We start from the raw sequence: 26234 nt of genomic DNA, 5'->3' as shown, positions 1-26234 counted from the left end.
AGATTTGGAGAAAATGTCATCTTTGATGTTCATCATAGCATTTTATAGAAACTAATTGGGAAATACAATCTCTTTGTAGACTTTTTCATTCATTCCTCTTCCACATTCCAAGGGAGCACATGGAGCACCGATTGTGTGACCACTTTTGTCCTGCCTCTGAGGAAGTAAGTAATTTCACTTCTATTAACTGGTGGTGAGGCTGTTTGTATAAATACCTGCTCATCTGGAGAAATAAGGATCTCACACTATCTATTTGTAGAACTTTGTCAGTGGACTATTTCTCTCCTTCTCCTCCCCCCACCCCACCCACCCCTCTCTCGCACACACACAAAACAGGGAGTGATATAGGGCATTTATGTTGTACAATGTCAGTAGATAAGTTGTATCTGTCCCAAATTATCCATGAAAAATTAATGCAATTTTCCAAGGCATGGGGAATACCAGGCCCAGAGATGAAACGTGGCCCTCCAGTCTTCTCTACCTGGCCCTTGGGACTCTCCCCAAACCACACTCTTTTCATCCACACACTCCCTTCTCAGGCCAGACTCTTAACCAGACCTACTTCATAGAATCCTAGAATTGTAGAGTTTGAAGGAGTCCAGAGGGTCATCTAGTCCATTTGCATGTGTTGCTGCACCCGTCCTTGGTCTAAGAAAAAAGTTCCCCATCCCTGCAGCATACTATGTTTTCATTATTTCCTTACATTAGTTCATTCTATATTTTTTCAGGACTCTTACTGCAGGCCTGTAAAAATATTTTGCACGCAGATATAAGTGGTTGATAGCTAGAGGTGGACAAATATGTCAATTTTGATTGTTCTCCAATCAAAATTTTTGTTATTTGTTCCAAACTGAAGTTTGGTTCTACACCTTTCCACATCGGTTTTGTGAAAATAAAAACCTCGTGAAAATTCATTAGCAGTTTACTGTGAATAATATACACATTTTGGCAAAGCAATTTCCGCCAATATAATGCATTCTTCTGTGTTATTTTTACTTATAGATGTGACATACACAGTTTCATCCACTGCATTTTTGCACACATTACTTTGCTGGAGTACTAACATGCAAATTTCAATGTTTCAGTTTGCGAATTGTTTTGGAAAGTGAGAATTAGGTAAGAATACATTTAAATGCTAACTGATTTCTCTCTCGTCCCTTCTGATAATATTAACAAGTGGTGGTAAGACACAGGGTTGTTTCTGGGGACTTAAAACACTCGAGACATAGGCCCATGATGCACATTTCCAGAGGAAAATTTATACATAGAGATGCTTCTGGTAAATGAAGATGGTGGCTGACTAGGGTCTTGCCAGGCTGCAAACTGAAGTGTGTCCAGCCACCCTAGAAGCAAAGAGGGGAGAAATAATTTTCAAAAAAGGGGGAAGGGTCAAGTGATCTGTGGCCCACTGCAGATGACCCAGGGCTAGCTCTCTATTGTGTGTTTAACATTGCAGCCCTAATCTCTTCCAGAAAACAAAACAAAACAAAACAAAACAAAACAAAACAAAAACACCACTTCTTGCCCTTCCTTGCTGCCTTTGTTGCACAAGTGACAAGGGAAGGTATTCAGCTAACTCATCCTCTTTCAAGGTTTCTAGTTAGCATGCAAAAGAAGGAAGTTGCACATCTTGTTCATGGGAAGATTATATGTTCTGGATATGAGTACTGCACATAAGGGGCAGCAGCAAGCATTTACATTAACCAGAAAGATGGTTAAGGCACAGGTCACTTTGGTGAGTGCTTCTGCTGCAATACATGAAACTTCCTGAGCAAATGTTTAGCATGGAGCTCTGTTTCACAAATGACCTTAATGAAATGAATAATATTTTCACGCCCATAAATACATATACATACAATCTGAAATGGGCAATTAAGTATTTTTGTGTGTGTGTGTCTCATCATTTTCCAAGGAAACTTCATAATTTTCAAACCACATGTGAACCAGCATATGTGTGTATATGTGTGTGTAAATTATATCTCTATCTATCTATCTATCTATCTATCTATCTATCTATCTATCTATCATCTATCATCTATCTATCTATCTATCTATCTATCTATCTATCCCATAGTCGCCTTTGACTGGACTTAACCATTTACCTTTACCGTATGTGTGTGTGTGTGTGTGTGTGTGAATGAACAGGACAAAACAAATCTTGCCTCTTTCTTTTGCTCTCTCTCACTCTTCCGCTTAACAAAAACACCACCATCAACACCAAAAACCTTGAGTCTAATTAAAATCCACCATATTAAGGCCCTTTGGTTATGAAGCAGACTTGGCTGTCTGAAATTTGGGAGTCTTGATATGCTTCTCCAATGATGTGTCAAGCCCATTATAGTGGAATGAGCTACTAATGTGACATTACTGACATAATGTGATGCATCTAACCACCTGAATGATGCATCAGGCAGAAGGAATTTCCGAAGGAGGCTGCTCACTCTTGCAAAATGAAAAGGGGGAAAACAATCTGGAAGAAGTGGGACATAAATCCTTTTATATAGTTTAACACAAATTTAATTATCAAGTGTTTGTAAATGTTCAACCAATTAGGCAGCTTGATTGGCTGAAGACTCCTGGATTTATAGCTTTGAAGATAGATTATCTTGTGCAAGTGAAAGGTCTGCATTACACAGAGTGGTTTGCATGAGAAGCAGTTGGTTAAAATGCTTGTATTAAGAGGATGAGCACTGCTCCTTTGCCTAACAAAAGGGTTTTGTGTTGTTGTTTTAAAGTCAAGTTCCCCCGCAAGTAGAAAATAAACAGAAGTACTACTGTCATGTAGAAAATGTATAATAACACTTAATATCTATATAATATAACTTGATAGGAAAGACAGATACAGATAGAGAGATGCCTAGAGAGATCCCTTTTTCCATTTGAAATGGATTGTTATGGGTGCCGTCCAGCCCAAGTGAAGCTGAAGATCCCACTCAACAGAAACCAGTGGCTATTGGTTGAAATGGCTAAATACTACCTCAATGTGATGGCCTTTCTCGATCTAAAGTATGGAGGATGCCTACCAAAGGAGATGGCCTTTTCAGCAGTTACCCCCAATTGTGGAACACACACCCTAGAGAGGCATGCTGGGCACCCACCTTTCAGCATAATGGAAAAACAAGATCCACTAGGATGAGATAATTTGGACTTTGCCCAATCTTGGGCTTTAAGTCCACTCCCAAAGCGGTTTTCCATGGGATTGGTGAGGGTGAAAGTCAAGGAGAGACCTACACCTATTCCAAACACCATTCAGCTGAGTAATGTGACCTACGGCCCAGTCCTCAAAACTCCAGCCAATGCTCACCTGTCAGCGCAGCCTGAAGTAGCCTTTCCCAGAGGAGTTTGGAATAGGGTGAGTTGTGCCAGCTTCCTTTAGTTAGGATTGTTCTACCTACTATGACCTTTTCAGAACAAGGTAAAAGTGTGTTTCCCACCCAGCTCCCCGGGTCTTCTAATATCATTTTAAAATAATTTAATATCATCTTGATATTAGTCTCTTCTAATTGATGTTGCTTGCTTTTAGCTCCCATGAGATTTTAGCTCCTTTGAGATGCGGTTTTTAGTTTTCTTAAGTGTTAAAATGTTTTGTTGCTACAGCTGGCATTTTAGTCTTTTATGCTTGATTTGTTAATTGTATTTTTGTTGTGTTTTAACCTTTTTTAGTTTTTATGCATTTCACATCACCTACATATTTTTATTATTATTATTGAAAAGAGATAACAAATAATAAATGTGATGCTGTGGGCTTCCCAGAGAATGGTCCATCACCTGGGAAACAGGATACTGATGGACCTTTGGTCTGATCACACACACAGTTTTAGGGGGTACCAAATTTTGTCCTCGCTGAGGGTGCCATGTTCGCTCACCCCACCACTTCTGCTGCCACCAGAGAAGCAACCCAGCTAAGGGAGGCTGCAGCAGTGGCAGAATGGCATGGTATTCTGTTGAACAGCATTGCTTGCTGGTCTCCCCCACCTCCAGGGGTAAAGGGAGACCAGCAGCAAAGCCTCGCAGAACAGCCTCCTCTCACTTGAGTCTTGACAAGAGGGAGGTGTTTTGGTGCACAGCCTTGCTGCTGGTATTCCCCGCCCCTAGGGTGGACAGAGACCAATAGCAAAGCTAGCTTTGAGGAATGCCTCCCCCTCACAGAGACACTTTCTTGCCTTAAGGAAAACCCCTTCTGGATCCTTGCTACCCACCAGGAAAAGCAGGAGAAGCCTTTGCAGAGTTTATACCCCACCCCCCCTGGCCGCCGCCCTCAGAGCTGAGGCTTTGGAAGGACTTTTCGTTGCAGGGAAGCTCTTACAGACCTTCACACCCACCCTCATCACAGGGGTGGGGTGGGACGTTTTGCCTCAGACACCAAAACATCTTGGGCCACCCCTGCATAACAGAGATATAATTAAGATGCTGATGTATTTCTCAGGGTTATTTTTAAGCTGAGGTGTGGCGGCCCCTTTAACTCGTACTTCCAACTTGCACCTATTCTGTGGTCTGAAAAGAAGTTCATGTGTTAGTACCCACCAAAAACCAAATAGAACTCTACACAATTGAGGTTACCAGCCATGTGGATACCAATATATGCATGCAGGTACACATTTTCAGGTGTCCTGCTAAACAGCACACCAAAACAGTAAGCGTGGGTCCCAAAACCAGTCAAGGACAATTAGTTGGGTAAGGATAAAAATGTAAACTTACTGCTGCGAAAATATTGTTTTCTTGTTGAGAGCTGAGTCACTGGGGCATAGTGATGCCTGTTGAGGCTGGAAAAGATGCCCCCCCCCCTGCACACAGAGCAAGCAAGTGAAAGAAGCACACAGATGAAGGATGTTCAGCACCGTAAAAACGATGTGTGGTTGCACCCTACGGCTTCTCAACAAATAAGTGTGCTCGAAGAAATGGAGAGAGTAGCATGCCATCAAAATGTGATCCTGCCAATCCTTGGGGCAGCAATCTGAATCACACCTTCCTGGGTGTAAACCTCAATGACATGGTGTGACGTCCTTCTGGCCAAATGTGTATAACAGTCTTCCCCAATCTGGTGCTACAAGTCCCATAGCTGTGTTGGCTGGGACTGATGGGAATTACAACTGGAGGACACCAAACTTGGGGAAGCTAATGTATAGGCTTATTCTGCAAGTTACTAAGTATTTGGAAAAAAAAGTTTTATCCAATTTTGAATTTCTGGCTCATCGCACTTGGGGTGGGGGTGGGGGGAGGAATCCAGTACAAGAGTGAGTTTTGTGCACAGCTCACAATAGAAGAACGTGCAGCACTAGCCAATGGTCCTCATTGAAAAACACAAACAATAATTTGGCTGGCAGATGAATCTTTTCTCTTCTACATGCATGTTGTATTTTCTTAATTCCATCATTTAATCTCTCTGCTTATTTCCTTGTACTATATGGCAAATGGGAGGAAATGAACAAAAATCACTTGAGGTGAGTAGGGGGGGGGAGAGAATTTGCATATCAAAGGGTGTTATTTTCAAGTGAAAACATTAAAAAGTTTTTTGGGGAGGGGGAAGGTTTGCGGTTGTGTGGGTAACTCCAATTGACTTCTGAGTGTACTTTAGATCAAGCCTAGTTTCTTTTGTGAAACTTCCCAGGAAGGATAGTAGAAAACCTGCCAGTCATCATCTCTGCATGAAAAAGATGCTTCTGAAATGCCTGAGTCACATGGATAACAATCTGAAGCCAGTCATGGATTGACGGCTGTGTTCAACTGATATATGGCAACCTCTTTCTAAACCAAATCTAACACCTTTTGCTTGACAGTCATTAAGCAATTGCAAAGGACTTAGCAATGTTACGGCTGGGCAACCGTGAGTGAGTGACTGTTTGGAATATTACCTTTGAATCCTTGCAATTCAGTCAGACCCCAGACTAGCACTGTGCATCATGACATGAGGTTTTGCAGCAATAGTTCTGTTTGCTAGGATGCAGAATGTAAGCCTGACACATGGCACAACATGCAGAGTTTTAATACATTAGGAAGAGATGTCCCAATCTTTAGACCCAGTTAAGACTTCACAACACTAGGAAATAACAGCTGCAGGTCAAGTATATTAAGTAGAAAAATAAGGAAATCATTCCACACACCCACCCCAGAATACATAGTCTTAATGAAATTGCCCCTGTTAGAGAATACAACAGGTATTTTCTATTTATTTATTTTTCTCTATCTCTTTAGGAGATTAAAAAAAAACTAGCCATGTTAATAACTGTCACCTGGGGAACAGAATCCTTTCCAGCTTTGAACATTCTCGCCAACATTTTGCACCTGGCATAAAAACAAACAAAGAAAATAAAACATTACAACAAATGCAGTTGCACCCCAAACTTTTCATTCATTCCATCAGCACTAGTCCCCCAATCTAGTGCCCAAACATGCTCTTTGTATTCCAGCCCCTTTGTCTTAGAAAGAATATATTCCATGTTCATTTCAATGGCTCTCTCTCAGCATTGACTTAGCCTACCTCCTTGACATTCTAGCTATCCCTGCACCTTTCCCTGAAACACGTGATATAAATATTAAGATTACCTTGGCTTCCTGTCAGTCCTGCCACTGCTCCTTGTGTCTTTTTATGTATGGGGAGGGGGATGCTGCAGAAAGCAGAGCTCTCGCCAGGGATGTCAGCTGTCTCTCAGATGCACCGCATGGGAAAAAAACCCCTCGCTTTTGCAAGCTGCCTGTAGGAGCAGCAGAGAGTGCGAGACAAGTACGGTAGGCTTCAGTTGCTAGAGCTGTGTGCCACTGCAATCGAAGTATCCCTTTATGGAGCAAATCTGTTCCAATATCCCTCAACAAATGAACCATTGGAAATGTTGTGCCTTTCTTTAGGCTAGCAGGCCTTCCTGCTCATGACTACAGCAAAATTGGTGAACTTTCCATTGATAATGGCAACAATTGGATTAAATACAGGCCAGGGTTTTATTGCAGAAAAGGCATTACAATATTCATTTTCCTAGCACCAAGAGGGCAGAAAAGACCCTATGCCTTCCCTCCAAGAAACAGAGCCAGTTAATAAGGCAGTGTGTGGCTCCTTCACAACACAGCTGCCAAACAACTCGGGCTTCCAAGACATCAATTTAACCCAGGGGTCAGCAAACTTTTTCAGCAGGGGGACGGTCCACTGTCCCTCAGACCTTGTGGGGGGGGAGACTATATTTTGAAAAGGGATAAAAGAACCAATTCCTATGCCCCACAAATTGTTATTTATTAAATTTCTGTACTGCCCTTCATCCATGGATCACAGGGCACTTTACAGCAGAAAAACACAAAATGCGTAACAGAATAACAAACGAAACAAAAACCATGCCCCCCACACAGTTTAATTAGCCAAAGGCCTGGGAGAAAAGGAATGCTTTCGCCTGGTGCCCAAAGATATGCAATGAAGATGCCAGGTGAGCCTCCTCTGTTAGCTGCACCATCCTCTTCATCACCGCTGTTGTTACCCTCCATTATGGAGACATTTGGTCTTCTAAAGCAAGGAAATTTCGGTATCAGTGGAGGTTCCCCAGTCATTTTAGAATCCTGATTTTCTTTTTTTCTTTTTTAAATCATTTTTATTAGATTTTTTCCCTCTTATAACAATATCTGTAACCAATACATTACATTCAAATTTCCATTCCTCCCTTCCCTGCTGACTTCCCTCAACTTCCTTGCTTTTTATAAATAAAGTTGCAAATGTTTATTTAAATCCTGCCAATGACTCTTTGTTTTTTGCTTGCTTGCTTGTTTGTTTGTTTCTGCAAATATGATGCAAAAGGTTCCCATTCTTTTTCAAAGTCACTATTGTCTTTTTCACGGAGTTTATCTGTTAACTTTGCCAACTCTTGCAATTGTACCTTTGATGGTATTTCTCCAGTCTTCCAGTTCTGTGCTATCAAAATTCTTGCTGCTGTCATCACATACATAAACAGTGTTCATTTTTCTTTCAGTAGTTGTCCTAGGATTCTTATTAGAAAGGCTTTTGGTTTCGTTTTTTTTTATAAAAGTCATTTTAAACATTTTTTTCAATTCATTGTATATCATTTCCCCAAATATTTGAATATTCCTACACTCCCACCACATATGATAAAAGGTAGCTTCCCCTTCTTTACATCTCCAACAGTCCTTTTGTTAGAATCCTGATTTTCTGTCTCTGCTCCCAAATAGAATTTAGAATAGTTGCAATTTACGCCTGTTTAATTTAAGCTGGCATATGTTATGTTGTCTTTCTATATTTAGGATTGCTGTTCAGGGGGTGAAGATGATGACCAACTGATGTATGTATCTGCCTTCTTGGTCTTCTTTTGAGGTGCAGACTTTGGATAAGCATCTTCCAGGCCTCGCTCGTGTTTCTTATGATTTTCATCTTTAAACTGAACTTTATTTGTTTGTTAGATTACTGCCACACCTTTTCCCTCTGAGGAGCAAAAGGTGCCAGTGTGCATGGTTTTCCCTCTCCCCATTTCATCCTCACAACAACCCTGTGAGGTAGACTAGGCTAAGCGACAGTGACGGGCTCAAGATCCAAGGTCACCTAGTGAGCTTCATGGCTGAGTTGGGGACTGAACCTTTGTCTCCAAGATCCAAGTCCAACTGCCTAACCACTAAGCCACATTGGCTCTCAACTTGGACCAGACAACCCTTCAAATTTCAGTGCTGCCATGTGCAGTGTCAAAAGTCTAAGCCTCCCCTCTCCCCGTCTCTCCTCTCACCTTCCATTCTAAGTCATTGCTGTGGCGCTCCCTGTGATGACTTCTTGGCTCGGTGCCCAGTGTGGGCAAACCACTCGCGCTCCCGTATATCTGCTTCTGATGGCATAGAGGGAGAGGGACCAGATTTCACCATCTACTTGTCAGCCATCCTAAACTGTATCTTTGGGATCTGAATAACTGGTGGGAGAACTAACATGAGGGAAAATGGAGAGAGCAACTGAGCAATGTCCTTTGTCATGCCCTTTTCCAAGGAGTTCTCCAGTCCACATAGGGTTGCCACCTTTGTTCTGGCCAAATACTGGACAGAGTGGAGCAGGGCGGTTGGAAGACGACCCCCCCCCCGGTCTGGTGCAGACTCCAAAGCAATCCATTGCAGCTTAACAGGATGGCCTGTCTGGAATTTGTCACACATGCGCGCACACGTGTGCATACAGACATGAATTTGTGAATCTGTCTGTGCTTGGCTACCCAGAGTTTAAATACATGACCTTTCACACAACCTTTCAAACACTTGCATTTGGAGATGATCCCTCACTTGTCAGAGAGAGAGAGAGAGAGGAAGAGGAAGAGAAGACCTGAAATACTGGACAAAATTCTATCAATACCTGATAGATATGGGACAATCACGCTGACACCAAACCCTACTCATATTAAGTAATATAAAAACATCGTCACCCCATCCCACCCACATCTCTCCCCCTTTTCTTCCTAATGTCTCAACAACAAAAATTGATTTGTAAAATGTTATATGGAAAAATACGAGAGAGACATCACACTACCTTTGTAAATCAAGCAAATCTTAAATAAAAATATTTTTTAAAAAAAGAAAGAAAGAAAAGAAGAAAGAAAGAAAGAAAGAAGAAAGAAAGAAAGAAAGAAAAGAAATACGGGACAATCCTGTATTATACGGGACAGGTGGCAACCCTAAATCCTGACCTCTTTCTGTGCACACATTACCCTTGCAATGGCTATGCTCTGCCTCCACTGTCAGAAGCAGTAATGCTCCAGGTCACAAGTTGCTGAAAGTCAAAGGACAAGAGAGTGCTCTTGTCTTTTAGTCCTGTTTCAGGTCATAGGAGCCAACTCCTAGGGGCCAAGGTCCCTACAACCCTCACATAAAATATTTGAGGGATCAGGGCCCCCCCAAAAAAAGTTAATGGGCATTCCCATTCAAATAGTGTTTGCACCGCATTTTGTGATTGATTATGTGAGGTGGGGCTTACCTTCCCCCCCACAATATTTTATCCAAGTTGTTTCAGGGTTTCCCACAGGCATCTGGGTGGTCAATGTGAAAACAGGATGCTGGTCTAGATGGCTCTACTTAGGTTCTCATATTGCTTGGATTGTGGTGAACTTAATTCATTCTTATTTATTTATTCGCCACCAAATAAATATGTATTAAAGATTATATTAATGAAACAGTGATGTAGAAAACCAGGCCTGTTATTCTTCTTTCCATTTTGCTTCTCTTTATCTTCCTGTGAGGTGGGCAGCGGGAGCTCAGCAGCTCTTTGTCCAGAAGTCTTTACAGAACGGGATTTAAGATACAGTAAGTTCATAACTCACCCATTACATAAATACTCCCTCTGCTAGAGAAATATACACATACACAATGTATGTTAATGCTAGAAAAATACACAGACAGGAGGCACTTCATGTGACTGCAAAGGTTTTGTGGTCAGCAGACCGATAAAATTCTATCAACCATTCTAGGGATGAGATCACTGATTAAAAAAAAAATAATGTTTTCACAGTTGCAAAAGTAAAATAAAAATAAGCTTGTCAGCCCTGCCTCTCAGAGCTGCTACCCTTTGCCCACATTACAATTCCTAATGCAGACAAACACAGCACAACACAGCTCAGGAAAGCATAGGGAGCTTCTATCATGCGTTAGGTGACTTTGGGAAATTCTGTTACGATTCTGGAGTTCTTTAAACAACAGCTCTTAGCTAAGTAATAAGGACCCACAGAGCAACTCTACTCAGAAGTGAGCTCTAGTAAATTTGATGGGGCAATTCAAGGCAAGATTGCACCCTGGTCACTATTATCCCCTTTGATCTGCCAAGTTTGGGGGTAGATCACTGAAATGCATTCAATGTGGTGTGGTTTGCAACCGTTTGGAAGCTGAAGATAGCACTGAATTCCCCTCACTGTACCTTGACCAGGTGGGACTCCAGAACCTCTCACATTGGTCATTCCCCAACTACACTGCCTACCATGATGCTTCTTCCCAGGTTTGGTTCCCAGTGTCATAGGATGTGTTCCCATTACTGTCTAAGAGTGCCGCAGTGCAGTTGTTTTTTTATGCATTTCGCAGCTCTTTCCCACCCCTCAGCTGTTCACATGAGCACAGCTTCAGTTCATTTCTGTTTGCATACACACCAGGAGGTGTTGATGGGGGGAGGGGATATGTATTTACCCTGTGCAAAGGTGTTCACAAACAAATTAGGAACAGCAACTCCCATCAGTGGGAAGCTGGTTTGAAAAACAACATATCAAACACCAGTGCAGGAGATGTATGTGTTTGGGATAATGCCACATGAATACATTAGAAATCCAGCACTGGAAATGCATTGAGTTCACAGTAAAAGGGAGGGTGAACACAGCCTTAGTTGAACATTTGGAGAAACTTACTGGTGGTAATAATGGTTTGACAATGGAACCAAACACCTCGAGTAGGGCTAGGGAACCTTTGGCCCTCAAGATATTGTTGGGCTCCAACTTCCACCACCCTCAGCTGACATGGCCAGGTATCAGGGATGATGGGACTTGTAGCTCAGCAACATCTGGAAGGCCAAAGGTTCCCCAGCCCTGGCCTACAGGAGTGGAGGTCTTTCCCTTGCTGGAGGTCTTCATGCAGAGTCTGAATGACCATTGCTTGGGACATTCTAGCTCTGGATTTCCAACGCTGAGCAGGGGGTTTGATTAAACAGCCTACAAGGCCGTCTCCAGCTCTATGATTCTTGAGACATAATGGCACCAGTATTTGTGTCAATGTACTCTCCCATAAGGTAAACCAGATTGGAGCAAAACCCAAATTATTCCCCATGTGCCTTCCTGAGCTTATAGACAATTGAGTTTAGTAGTTAGTTTAATACATGGCTTGCTTAGAAGAATTGTTGCTGGCCTTTGGTGGGTGGGCGACTACATTATACTATGGGTATTAATTCATATTAATACTAATTGTAAGCATAAATCAGAAAATGCACACACTAAATGAAGCAGGCAGAGGTGGATCTGAGAGACTGGCATTCAAGCACCACTTTCCCCCTGGATGTACATTGTGTGACCTCTGACAAGTCTCTCTGATGTAAAAAATGGAGTTTGGCTTCTGCTGCCTAACTCCCATGGGACTCTGAGTCCCCTAAGTCCATGATCGGTCACAGACGAATGGATGGAGGCAGGATACTTTATTTTTCTGTTGCAACAGGGTTTCCTCCCCTCCTCGCAAGGAAGGACAGACCCAGAACAAAAGTGTGCAGGAACCATTAAAGACTTTTGACATCATCGCATCTGTAAATGAAAACAACAAGAGATTTATCTCAAGGGGATACTATGAGCACAAACCCAATATGGAATGCAAAGCACTTGCAAATTAGCAAGACATCCCCATACAGGCCCACTCGAAAGAAAATCCCACTAAGTTCAATGAGTCTTACTCCCAAGTCAGCATGCATAAAACTGCAGCCTAACAAGGTAATTCCATGCATGTCTGTTCAGGAGTAAGCCCCATTGCATTCAGTGGGAATTACTCCCAGGTATGTGTGCATAAGAATGCAGAACTTCTCTGCATCTGAGTTCCAGCTGGAAAAAAGGCCTGTAAAAAGTACTTCGTAACTGTAGTAATAGTACCAATTAATTGATACGAAAAGGATAAGATCTCATTAAAAATGGGGTGATGTAATACTGGTGATAATTCTGTGTACTGGAAATGGATTTGGACTTTCCTGTTTGAAGTACAGGTATGACTATCCCATTGAGGACAAAATTGTGCTGAAGTCATGGTTTCTACTATCACTGGAGTGAGCACTAAGGGAGATAACTTATCAACAAAAAAATTAAAATGGAAAGTGTCACCAATATTTTCCACAGTAATACCCTGTGGCTATGCCAGTTTGTCTCCCATTCACACTTAACAAATACGGTTTTGAGTCAATTGTCTATGTGGCATAGCCAATATAACCTCGAGTACAGCAAGCCTGATGCTTCATTATTTTCTTTTTGTGTTATTATAATACAAAGTGTACAGTTGGCTGACTTTCATGTAAAGGGAGAAGGGGAGCAAATAACCAGAGTAATTCAAGCATACAGTTTTTGATATTATTATTATTGTTATTATTCAACTGAGCCTTTACTTCAGATTAGGATCATGCCTTCAGTACACGATGCACATTACTTTGAGTTCTTGGTTCAGTACTGAAAACTAACACTTCTTGACATCCCTGACAAGTTAAAATAAAAAGCCATTAGACTCTCCTGAGCATAGATCTCACTAGGAAGCAAAGTTTTATGTAAATGCCTATTGTTGGTGTAGATTTAATTTCTCCCGGAAATCAACAACTCAAGAGCTAGAAAGCTAGCATGACAAAAGTAGCATTCAAAGTGGGCTTTTTTTTGTAAAAGTAAATGTGTAATAGAGGGACATGATATTGGGGGAAGAGGAGCAGCCAAATGAATACAGTAAAGGAACATAAGTAGCCCCAGCAATGCAGAAGATGGGTGTAAATTAAGAGATTACTACTACTGGAGACAATAGAGGCTCCAGATAAGAAGCTATACAGTTTTGACTGTATTCTTTTCATTATCTTATGTATTTTTATAATGAATATCTTGCCCTTTGTCTGTAAACATCAGGGTTGGTTCCAGCAATAAATGCAAAATGATCAAATATTTGGTGTTGGTTTTTTTTTAATGACAGTAAGCGCTCATGATATCAGAACATTAGACAAACATATACTTGCACAAACGTATGTGGTTTTATTTGTTTTTTTAAAGATTGCATTTCGTTAGCTTCTCTCTTTTTTTTTTAACAAGTGCTTAGAAAGAAATTCTTGGAAGCAAGCTTGAGTTATTAGAAGCAGCTTCTAGGGCAGTGAATATGGTGGCTGGGGAAAGAAGGGAAGAACAAAAGACGGCAATTAATAACCCCACAAGTGTTTGCCGTTATTTCCCCACCTCTGCCACTTTTGGCGGAGCGGTCGTCATTAATAAAGACAAATGTAACTTTTACCGTTCCTTAAGGGGCTGCGGAGGGAAATAAACAAGCCTAGGACCCATTGCATCTAAGTAAACAGAAAGGTTGTAAACCCTTCAACCTCAACTGTCAAGAGTGCTGCAAATTAACACCGAGCACAATAGGCCCTTTGGAAGCCAACTTAATCCACCCCCATGTATCTACATGAGGGCCATGCATAACAATGGAGGACTTTGGGCTTCCATTTAGAGTTGCCACTACAGGCTGTCAGTCGTTTGAAGAAATAACCATTTCCTAGGCATGACAGCTCCCCCCTCCCCCCCAACAGAATGTTCCCACTGATGTGTAATAGAAGTGACTTTACTTTTCTTTTCTTTCTACATATGCCCCCCTCCCCCTCTTCCACTCCTGCCCTCCTTTTCTTCTCCCTCCCCACACTCCCTTCATCTGAGATATGGCTTTGGGGAGGGGGGGATGTACTTAGGCCACTGACCCCCTGCCAGTTTACTTTGTGTGGATTATCTGTGCAGGTGTTAATATAATTGAAGGTGTGGTAGCAGATACAACCCCCTAATCGCTTTTCCTATATGGAGATTACCTAGGTAGAGAATGCTGAGCTGTACCCTGAAGAATAGGCATGTGAGTGCCTTATTAACATATCACCATTCAGAGGCAGCTGCATATCTGGGAAGGGGGGGGGAACCTTTAAAGAGCCTATTCATTCTATGTTAATGGGCCCATTGCACAGTACATTGTGTGGGAAATTAAGTCTCTGGCTGTGAACTTCCTGTGCTGTGCAAGCTGCTTTGACTCCTCCCCCCTCCCCTTTCTACATTTTATTATTGCTTCAGTCTTATTATCTCCTCCTGGAAATAAAAACAACCATGTTCTTACATTGGAGAAGGCAAACGTTCTCAGATAACAAACTACTGATGCTGGTCGGAAAGTTCCTTTGGTTTCCGCTATTAAGTGGGGGAACAAACAAACGGGGGGGGGATGATGATGGGGGGATATGTTTGCAAATTAAAGCAAACCTGAAATTAACATCACGGCCCATCAAATTAGCTGAGCTGTCATGTACAAGACAGTGTGGAGTCCTGACCCACCCATTCCTCACTTTCTTGTAAATATGCACATTTTAAATTGGTTTTTCCTATTTATCGCTCTTGCCTTGGAATTAATCGCCCGCCCGCCCCAAATTATTCTGCTGAGATATGATTATTGTGTTGTTTACAATGTTGTTGTTGTTGTTGATGATGATGATGATAAGGCATGTGGAAAGCTGTTGAGTGAAAAAGAACAATTGGTTGATGCAGTAGAAAAGGTATACCTGTATGTAATGCATATCCTTCCACCACTCCCTTCCTTTAATTGTATATACTACAGTGGGTGTCTGGAATTAAGTGACTATCGTCATCCCTAAGTGAGAATCCCAGATGAATCTATGAAATTCATTCCCGACCTCTGATGTACCCCAGGCAAAGTGGGCAGCTACCTAAATGCAAGCAAATCTGGCGAGGAGGTGAAGGCGTACCTTTTGTGTGCACTGATTTGAACTCAAATCATACGTACGTAAATGTCAGCCTTCACCCAGTTCTAGGTGTTCTTATTCTATAGTAAACATCAGTGTGTGCGAAAGTAATTTCACACATATACGCACCGACAAATGCATATTTCAATATAGATTCAGACACACGCATATGAGGATGAGGCTGGAAAGCTCCTTACTCCCTTTTCTATATCGCTCAGGCCATATTCTGAAACACGTAATTATCATCAAATATATTGTAACAAACCTTCATCTTTCCTTTATGACCCAAATGCTGAGCATCGAGTCATCACCATCATCGCTACTGCGGTCATTATCGTCATTTACCATCATCAGGCTCGTAAAAGAGAGCCTTTAATGATCAATACTAACTGATTACAACTCAATTAAGAGAGACCCTTCCAGAGTATTTTTTTTTTTAAATCTGGCCTTCCCCCGCCCCAGCCCTTCGCTATTTTCAAGTTCCTATAATATGTCCCATTATTTAACATATTAAATGAATGTGTGAGAATGTACCATTGCCACTGTTCCATTTCCCACTAGTCTTCTGCATCTTTCTCCCTCCAGAGCTCTGTGCATGACCGAAAATGTACTTGATAGTGCTGGAAAAAATATGTGAAGGAGCAAATTTTCAAGAAGCGTGCAGTCCAGTTGTTACAACCAATTTCTCCCCCTGCTATTTTCTAACTATTTTGACCATTAAGCATATGATCCCTGTGCAAAACCCTGTTTCCATGTACAACACACTCTCAGATAAATCAGGGAGATATTCCAGAGTGGGGGAAGGAATTAATGTGATGTGGGGGGAGAAAGTCTATGCAGTTTTTCAGAGTGAATAATGTGAGTGCCTCCAGACCAGGGGTAGGTAACCTAAGGCCCATGGGCCGGATGCGGCCCAATCCCCTTCTCAGTCTGGCCCATAGACGGTCTGGGAATCAGCATGTTTTACAGGAGTAGAATGTGTGCTTTTATTTAAACTGCATCTCTGGGTTATTTGTGGGGCATAGGAATTCGTTCAGTATCCCCCCCCCCAAAAAAAAATACAGTCCGGCCCACCACATGGTCTGAGGGACGGTGGACCGGCCCATGGCTGAAAAAGGTTGCTGACCCCTGCTCCAGACTGTCAGTATTTTGCTGAAGGGGTTAAAGTGGGACATAAGAAATATAATAATAATAATTTATTATTTGTACCCCGCCCATCTGGCTGAGCTTCCCCAGCCACTCTGGGCGGTTCCCAAACAAATGTTAAAACAATACAGCGTTAGATATTAAAAACGTCCCTAAACAGAGCTGCCTTCAGATGTCTCTTAAAATAGGATAGCTGCTTATTTCTTTGACATCAGATGGAAGGGTGTTCCACAGGGTGGGCGCCACTACCAAAAAGGCCCTCTGTCTGGTTCCCTGTAACCTGCTTCATTCTTTTATTGGTGGGTTATTTGAACATGAGACTGCAGTTTTAATATTAAATTTTTAAATTTGTATTTTAATCTGTTATTTTAAATTGATTGTGTTTATGTTTTTGCTGTGATTTTAATTAGTGTTAGCCGCCCTGAGCCCGGTTTTTTGGCTGGGAAGGGCGGGGTATAAATAAAAATTTATTATTATTATTATTATATTAACCTCACCTCTCGCAATGAGGGAACCGCCAGAAGGCCTCGGTGCTGGATCTCAGTGTCTGGGCTGAACGTGGGGGTGGAGACGCTCCTTCAGGTATAAGAAACTACTCTATACAGAGTCAGACCACTGGTCCAGCTAGCTCAGTATTGTTGACACTGGTGGCAGTGGCTCTCCAGAGTTTCAGAAAGCATATATTTTGGAGGAATTGAAGCTGGGTCCTTCTGCATGCAAGGCAGATGCTCTGAACCTGAGGTACAGCCCATCTCCTGGGATAGGGGATACCAGAACTTTAGATTTAGAATGGATTAAAGGGCTCTTTTGCACCAGCACAACAAATGTACTTAAGAAAGAAAGAAAGAAAGAATTTGTATTTTTGGGGTTTGGAAAGCAAAGGGGAAATGCACCGAAAAGTTGGGGTGTATGATGATTAATGGGAAAATGTATAAACACCCTGCAAACTGAGAAGGCTGTGGCAGAGACAACTCTGGTTTATATAAGTGCCCCTCATACAGGGGAGGGTGATCTGTGGTCCCAATTTTCATGCAACTGGGGTGAGTCTAGCAGGAGAGGAGGGTGGAGCTATGGATGGAAGAGAGGGGAGAAGGGACCTCTGCAGGCAAACCGTTCAGACTGCTAATAAGAGCAACCTGCCTTTCCTTGGCAACCCACTGGTGAGGAAGGAAGGAAGGGGTTGTGGGGAAGAGAGGAAAGGAGTTGCAGAAACAGCAAATACAGGTAGAATGACTGCCCACTTTGGGCTTCAACATCCTCCATTGCAGGGTTCAGCCCCACCCACCTCTGGCTGCAGCCCCAGGTGCCATCAGCTCTGACTCTCAACAAATTGCTCCCTCCCCGGTAAATGTGGTCCCAGCTGGGGAGAAAAGGTTACCGGTACCCATCCCTAACCCATTGAGTTTATAGCTGAAGCAGCTTTTGAGCCATTCTTAGTTAAGCCTAATGCCCAAAGCTAGGATTATACCACAAAGCACACTAAAAGACTTCCTCAAAGTAAATTGCCAAAGAGGGGAGATGCATTTTCCCTGAGAGTTTGTGACATCCCACCTTACAATTGAGGGGGAGAGGGGGTTGGGAGAGAAAAATACCGAAGGGACTGTGTATATACATCGCAACAGTAGTTTGTATTATGCACATTGATACTTCAATCACAATGTTAGCAAATTCTGACTCTCTACTGTAAAAAATGGGTCTTGAATAAGAACAGAGACCTCTCTTGTTCCCAACCTTAGCTCATCCATAGGGAGATGAACTTGCAAAAAAGCTAAGTTTTCTTTTTCTCCCTCTTTCTCTCATTGACATTTCATGCATTTATCAGCATTTATTTCTCACTAGCCACACTGTGATGTTTTTTGAAGTTAAAACGAGCCTTTGCAACTTCTTTCTGTCTCATACAGTTAACAATGAAAGCAACAAAAGGACCTCCGGAGAGCTTCATATTCTCGACAAAAGATAGCTGATCTACATAGAGAAAGGGCTGCTGGGGGGGGGGAGAGAAAGTCATTCATATTTAAATGAAGCTTGCTTTAGCATTAAATTTCCCATCTTTCATGTTACCTTGTCTGTTCTGTTTTTGTTGGTGTTTGTTTTCTGTGATCTGGCTGCAACCAAATCTGCATACTGAATATTCTGGTGGCTTCTGACTTCCCCAAAAGAAGGAGCAGGCACCTGAACAAAATCTGATGTCCAAGATGGAAAGAGTTATCTGCTAAATGGTCGGTTGCGTCTGATAACTCCTAAGCTTTTTTTTCCACAGGAGAAATATGTGGCCTTTTACTCTGACAGAAGCTCCAAGTGTGAGCAAAGTTTCACAGATGCAATTCTTTCTTCCATGGAAGGTGCGGGGTGGGGAGACTGTGTCCGCTGTGTGATTTGGAAGTATAAAAATCATGCAGATATTACAGCATACGTATTCATGTTTGGAAGCTACTGTTCCCCATAAACACACATGAAATTTTCACACATCATGTTCACATCCCCCCCCAAAAAAAATTTACACCCATGTTTGAGAAATACCATGTGTGAAGCAATCATAATTTCTTCCCTAAGTAAAGTTTGTAAGATGGAGCCCATCTGCCTTTTCAAATGATGAGAGTTATAAGAGGAAACGTGAACTCTTTACAGCTGCAGTGTATGGAATATTCTATTACTTCGGTTGGCAAAACCATTAGAAAAAATACGTATTTTAAATGCTCTGGCAGTTTGCTATTTTAACATTTCAGTGAGGAAGGCTGTGATTATGTCTGTCTTTAAAATGTTTATCTGGCACTGAGATAAGAGTCCCGGCCCGTGGTATTAGTAAGGGTTAAAGCAGCACCTTAGGTTAAAAAAAAAAGTAATTTTGTGTTATCTTTTAAAGAAACCTTAACTAAGAGTCATGGAATGGGATTGAGACTGTTGTAAGCAAGGACAAGAGTTTAAAAATGCTTTCCTCCCATGCTGTGGTCCCAATGAAAATCACACACACACCCATTGCTATTTGCACCAGGAGGGAAGCTGCCAGTGGCATCTGTGTAAATGGTAACTGGGGAGCCATTTCTTATTAGCACCACTACTCAGGAGAAAGGGGGATCACAACCCTCCATCCAGGTCCTGATTTCTGGTTGCTATTTGAAGTTAACAAACGATGCAACACCAAGCTCCACACTGAATGTAGCTTGTAGTTTGGCCCCACATATGCGACTGAGGCAGCTCTGGAGTCCTCGTTTCAAACAGCTTGAGCCTAACATCATAGTCATTGAATTACAGAGCTGTAAGGGTGCCTGGGACGCAGGTGGCGCTGTGGGTTAAACCACAGAGCCTAGGGCTTGCCGATCAGAAGGTCAGCGGTTCAAATCCCCACGATAGGGTGATCTCCCTTTGCTCCTGAAGCTGCCAGTGTGGTGTAGTGGTTAAGAGCGGTAGACTCATAGTCTGGTGAACCGGGTTCGCGTCCCCGCTCCTCCACATGCAGCTGCTGGGTGATGTTGGGCTAGTCACACTTCTTTGAAGTCTCTCAGCCCCACTCACCTCACAGAGTGTTTGTTGTGGGGGAGGAAGGGAAAGAAGAATGTTAGCCACTTTGAGACTCCTTTGGGTAGTGATAAAGCAGGATATCAAATCCAAACTCTTCTCTCTTCTTCTTCTTCTTCTTCTTCTTCTTCTTCTTCTTCTTCTTCTTCTTCCCCTGCCAACCTAGCAGTTCGAAAGCACATCTAAGTGCAAGTAGATAAATAGGCACTGCTCTGGCAGGAAGGTAAACAGCATTTCCTTGTGCTGCTCTGGTTCGCCAGAAGCGGCTTAGTCATGCTGGCCACATGACCCGGAAGCTGTCTGCCGGCTCCCTTGGCCAGTAAAGCGAGAGCACCGCAACCCCAGAGTCATCCGCAACTGGACCTAATGGTCAGGGGTCCCTTTACCTTTAAGGGTGCCTGGGTACTCATCCTCTGCTCAACACATGACCTGCATTTCAGAAGTCAAGGACAGAGTCTCTGTCAGGAGACTCTCCTGCCTCTGCTCCAATACCTCCAGCACTCCTGATGTTTAACCAACAACTACTCTTCCCTGCAATTTGCAATTTGATTCCAGTCCTGCCCCCCACTCCCGCCCCGAGCATCAAAAGGTTTAGTTTCCTCCGTCTTCAGACCCCTGTTCTACTTACCAATGGATGGCTGCTGCAACACCATGTGATGACTTGCATGTCTGAATGAGCCATTGCACATAACAACAACATCGTGGTCCACTTTGCATTGGTCCAAACACGATGCTTTCCAGTAGAATCAGTTCACAGATGCTGACTCATACCATTCATTATTAGACGCAGTTCTACATATTACTGGTACTTAATATTATGCATAGTACTTAATTGCATTTCTAGTCAAGGATATGTGGCTCTCTTCTTCCTCTTTCTAAACTCACCCAAAAACCCTGTGAGGTAGGCCTGGGGGGTGACTGGCCCACAGTCTCCCAACAGACTACATAGCTGAATTGGACCAAGACCTCCCCAGTCCCATTTGACACTCCAATCAGTACAGTGACTACACCATACTTGAGGACAACCCATTGGGATGTTCCTCTGTGCAAACTCCACTGGCAAAAATGGAAGCTGTCCGAGAGCAAATAGTGAACATTCAAGGCATGTTGTTTCCCCCTTCTATAATTAGAGCTGCCAGACCGAGGTTATTTCTAGGCTGTTGCTATTATAGGGTGAGTTTCCAGCAGATTCATACTAGCAAATTCAGATTGTGCAATTAACTCTGATTTGGTGCTCTTTTGCAACAAATACGCTTCCCTCCTTCCCTAAAATAGGACTTTTGCGACAAAAAAATGGGGGGAAATGCATTGGAAAGTGTGGGGTACCAGCTGCTTGACATGAACAAATCAGAATAAATGCTCAATAAATATCCTATGGCGTCAAACCTCTCCACAAACAAATCGGGATAAATGCAAAATAAACAGGTCAACTGGAAGCAACCAGGCGGCAGCAGTAGTGGTAGTAGAAATACTACTATTATTGCTACTACTGCTATTAATCTTCATTATATTTTAGGCGCCAGGTGAAAACATTCCTCTTCAACCAGGCCTTTGGTGGATCAATATCTTACAGCCTTTTAAATGTATCTGAAGGAAGGGGGAGGGTATTGCTTTGTTGTTTTGGTTTAATTATTTACTGTGTCTTATCTTGTATTTTATTCTGTAAACTTCCCTGGGATCTTTTGATGAAGGGTGGTATGTATATAATTTTTAATGATGATGATGAACTTAAAACAACAACTGGAGGCTCTCTATAGAATTCAGCCGAAAGCATCTGTCTGGTTATCTACTGGATCATCATTTAATTATCAATTTATAATGACAATGGTATTCCACCCCTGCTAATCCATCTTGCTTGTAAGAAAGTGGATCTAAGCAGGCAACTGGGATAACCACAACTCTCTCCAACCTGGTGCCCTCCAGATGTTGTTGGACTACAACTCTTATCAGCCCCAGCCAACACGTCGAAACCTGGCTTGACCACTCCTTGGCACCAAGCATTTGGCACAGGTTCTTCCATTATGTGCCCATTGAGCATTTCCCTCTGCTGAAACCCAACGAAAGCAATGCCTCCCCTTGTTTCCTTGGCCGGCCTGCTTCATCCCACTCTCTCATTACCCTAGGCGACTGCGACTAGCGTTCTCACCATGCGTGTGGGTGCAACGACTTGTTGTGTCACTAAGGACAGCACTAACAGCAGCTTCATTAGTTCTTTTTACAACAAAAGCTAGAGGGTTGGGTCCCCCCCTTCCTCTGCCTTCTCTTTCTTCCCCTTAGTTGGCATGCGGGTTGAATTTTCCTAGGACCCCCTGCTTGACTTTTTTTTACAGCTTCTTTTGAACAGCGAGGCAGCGTGAACAACTAAGAATTGTAACTGATAGACTGTTTGCATGAGAACCCATGAAAGTCCCCTTTGTTCCTTTCACGTCAGCCAGGTTTAAGCAGACCCTTCCCCCCCAACCCCTCGGCTAAAGAGGAGGAAAAAGGAAATCCACTTTTAATTATACATTGATGGAAATCGCTGCATAGTGAAGTTACATCAAGTGGAGAATGGCCAGTTTATACTCTTTTATCTCAGCAACCCAAAGAGGCGCTGTCTTCAAAATAGATATGTCAGCACAGAATGCCAGTTCCCAATATGTGGACAGCCTTGCCTAATTTAAATCAGATTACCAGCTTCATTTATAATCATGAAAACATTTTCAGAAGCGCAGCCATATTACTAATGGACTGGTTGACACCTTGAGCCGGCAAGCACTTACTTATGTACATGAGCAAGCTTGACTCAGATGGGACGCAATGAATAGGACTGCAACGTAAACTGGGAAGTCAAATGATGGACAAAAATATGCTCTACTGCTTGTCATTAAGAAAAGAAAAAGGTTCCCCTTAAATAGGGGCCTTTGCTGATGGCAATCAATGACTTGTTTTTGTATGCCGCACGATATAGATAATTTACAAATCAGCAGTCTTGCTTGAGTGAAATGTTGGCAATCCCCGATAAAGTGGAGCAAGTCTTTTGCAGTGGGTTGATCTAGTGAGGCCACTCACTAATGGGGGTTCTTGCCTTCTGTATAATCAGAACTACACACAGAATTGTTATCTGATATTTTGAAAAGGTTTAATATTGCCATGATTTTAAGATCCTGATTTGTTCTGCACATTTTATGTGCATCGAAGGAAATCAATCAGTAAATATGTCCATATGTTTATGTCAATTTTAAATAAATAATCAACACTGTACTTGGGAGAACCATTTCTCTGTTATCTGAGTTCTTGCATCAAATATGAAATCTGTGGGGGGTGGGTGAGTGGGTGCATGCGTGTCTGAAGATTTTTAGTAAAAAAAAAAGTTTGTGGTAGGTTGTTATGAGGAATGCTGATGTTCAAGCATTTTGCTTTTTCTCCCCGATTTCCAAAGTTGTCCAGGGCTGTGTGAGTTCCATGATCCCATGTCAAAAGTGAAGCTATAGGATCTGGGTGCAAAATCCAGGAACTTCAGGAAGCATGCATGATGAGGCAATAAACTTTTATTCAGAAGTAAGAAGAGCTTGGATTTGATACCCCGCTTTATCACTACCCTAAGGAGCAGGGGCGTACCCAGGATCAAAACTAGGGGGGGGGGCAAGCCATGGTCGTTCAGGTTGTGACATTTCAGCACGGAAAGGCGAATGAAACCAAAATTTTAGGAAAATTATATATATTATAGCAGTGCTTATTACGGTAGTTATTACAATTATTTGCTTGATTTTTTTATTTTTTTTTATTCTAGTTACATGTCTTATACCAGGGGTGGCCAACTGTGATCTACTTTCAGAATTAAAATCTGGCAGTTTTGGGGGGTTGTTGAGCTTTTTTTAGGACTGGACCTTCTGAAATAATTGATTTAAAAACTAACTCAGCAAGACGAAGACTGCCCGCTTTGTAAAGTGTGACAACCTTTGAGGTACAAAACACCCAGACAAGGAAAACCAACTCAGCTAACTAGTTTACAAGAATACTTGGCTAGTTTAGATGTACAGTCTCCAGGGCCAGATGAACTACATCCAAGAGTATTAAAAGAACTGGCAGAGGTGATTTCAGAACCACTGGCAATAATCTTTGAGAATTCCTGGAGAACAGGCGAAGTCCCAGCAGACTGGAGGAGGGCAAATTTTGTCCCTATTTTCAAAAGGGGGGAGAGAGAAGACCCAAACAATTACCGCCCAGTCAGCCTGACATCAATACCAGGAAAGATTCTAGAGCAGATCATTAAGCAAATGGTCTGTGAGCACCTAGAAAGGAATGCTGTGATCACTAAAAGTCAGCATGGGTTTCTGAAAAATAAGTCATGTCAGACCAATCTGATCTCATTTTTTGACAGATGTGGATGTAGCCTATCTTGATTTCAGCAAGGCCTTTGACAAGGTGCCCCATGATATTCTTGTAAAGAAGCTGGTAAAATGCGGGCTAGACAATGCTACCATTCAGTGGATTTGTAACTGGCTGACTGACCGAACCCAAAGGGTACTCATTAACAGCTCCTCTTCATCCTGGAGAGAAGTGACTAGTGGGGTGCTACAGGGTTCTGTCTTGGGCCCAGTCTTATTCAACATCTTTATCAATGACTTGGGTGATGGGCTTGAGGGCATCCTGATCAAGTTTGCAGATGACCAAATTGGGAGGGGTGGCTAATACCCAGAGGACAGGATCACACTTCAAAATGACCTTAACAGACTAGAGAACTGGGCCAAAGCAAACAAGATGAATTTTAACAGGGGAAAATGTAAAGTACTACACTTGGGCAAAAAGAAAAATGAAAGGCACAAATACAGGATGGGTGACACCTGGCTTGAGAGCAGTACATGTGAAAAGGATCTAGGAGTCTTGGTAGACCATAAACTTGACATGAGTCAACAGTGTGATGCAGCAGCTAAAAAAGCCAATGCAATTCTGGGCATCAATAGCAGTATAGCATCTAGATCAAGGGAAGTAATAGTACCACTGCATTCCACTCTGGTCAGACCTCACCTGGAATACTGTGTCCAGTTCTGGGCACCACAGTTCAAGAAGGATACTGACAAGCTGGAACGTGTCCAGAGGAGGACAACCAAAATGGTCAAAGGCCTGGAAACGATGCCTTATGAGGAACGGCTTAGGGAGCTGGGTATGTTTAGCTTGGAGAAGAGAAGGTTAAGGGGGGATATGATAGCCATGTTCAAATATATAAAAGGATGTCATATAGAGGCGGGAGAAAGGTTTTTTCTGCTGCTCCAGAGAAGCGGACACGGAGCAATGGATTCAAACTACAAGAAAGAAGATTCCACCTAAACATTAGGAAGAGCTTCCTGACAGTAAGAGCTGTTGGACAGTGGAATTTGCTGCCAAGGAGTGTGGTGGAGTCTCCTTTGGAGGTCTTTAAGCAGAGGCTTGACAGCCATCTGTCAGGAATGCTTTGATGGTGTTTCCTGCTTGGCAGGGGGTTGGACTGGATGGCCCTTGTGGTCTCTTCCAACTCTAGGATTCTAGGGGGGGGGGGGTGGGGAGAGGGAGGTGGAGATCATGACGACTTTGCAAATGTACAGGAGAGTTTGCCTCGCTCAACAATCCCGGGGCAGTTGTGCGCGATACCTGACCCTCACAGCCTAAACAACCCCCTCCCAATCTCTTCCGTACGGATGAGGGGCGGGAGGAAATCAGGGTCCACACAAAATAAAATAGGAGGAAAACACGGGAGCTGAGCAGAGGGTTGTAACAGGAAGAATTATCTGAAAGACGGGTGAGGTGGTGGTGGGGGATACACAGCTGAAACCGGGATCTTCTGGAGGTGGGAAGTAGCTGCTGCGGAGCTTTAATGGTGTTGATTTTGTGGAAGACAAAAGCAGAGGGTGAGGCGGCTTCCAAGCAGGTTTACTCGGAAGTCAACCCCGCGGGTTTTCCTCCCAAGAAAAGCATAGGATAAAAGCACAGAAAAGCCAGGGGAGCCGCTTTGCAGCGAGTGGGGGAGACGGAGGAGCTTTGCCGGTGCTGTTGCTCACGAGCTGCTGGTTTGCCAGAGAGTCAGCCTGGAGGGAGGGGGACGGGCAGCCACTTTGCTGGGAGGGAAGGAGCGCCACCGGGGCTGCCAATTGGCGCAGCTGCGCCATCCGCCCGGCTGCCGGGG

General features: G+C 42.9%; 1 long non-coding RNA gene across 1 annotated transcript; it reads left to right on the top strand.

The window, feature by feature from the left end:
• On the top strand, positions 1-23548 carry LOC117046334. Its single transcript, XR_004426566.1, has 2 exons — positions 1-164; positions 23514-23548. It is a non-coding gene; the product is annotated as an uncharacterized LOC117046334 (long non-coding RNA).
• Positions 23549-26234: the final 2686 nt, after the last annotated feature.

The sequence above is a fragment of the Lacerta agilis genome, chromosome 5, assembly GCF_009819535.1.
Source record: "Lacerta agilis isolate rLacAgi1 chromosome 5, rLacAgi1.pri, whole genome shotgun sequence".
Lineage (NCBI taxonomy): Eukaryota > Metazoa > Chordata > Lepidosauria > Squamata > Lacertidae > Lacerta > Lacerta agilis.
Note: the sequence above shows the minus strand (reverse complement) of the source record. Positions and strands in the feature narration are given on the sequence as shown.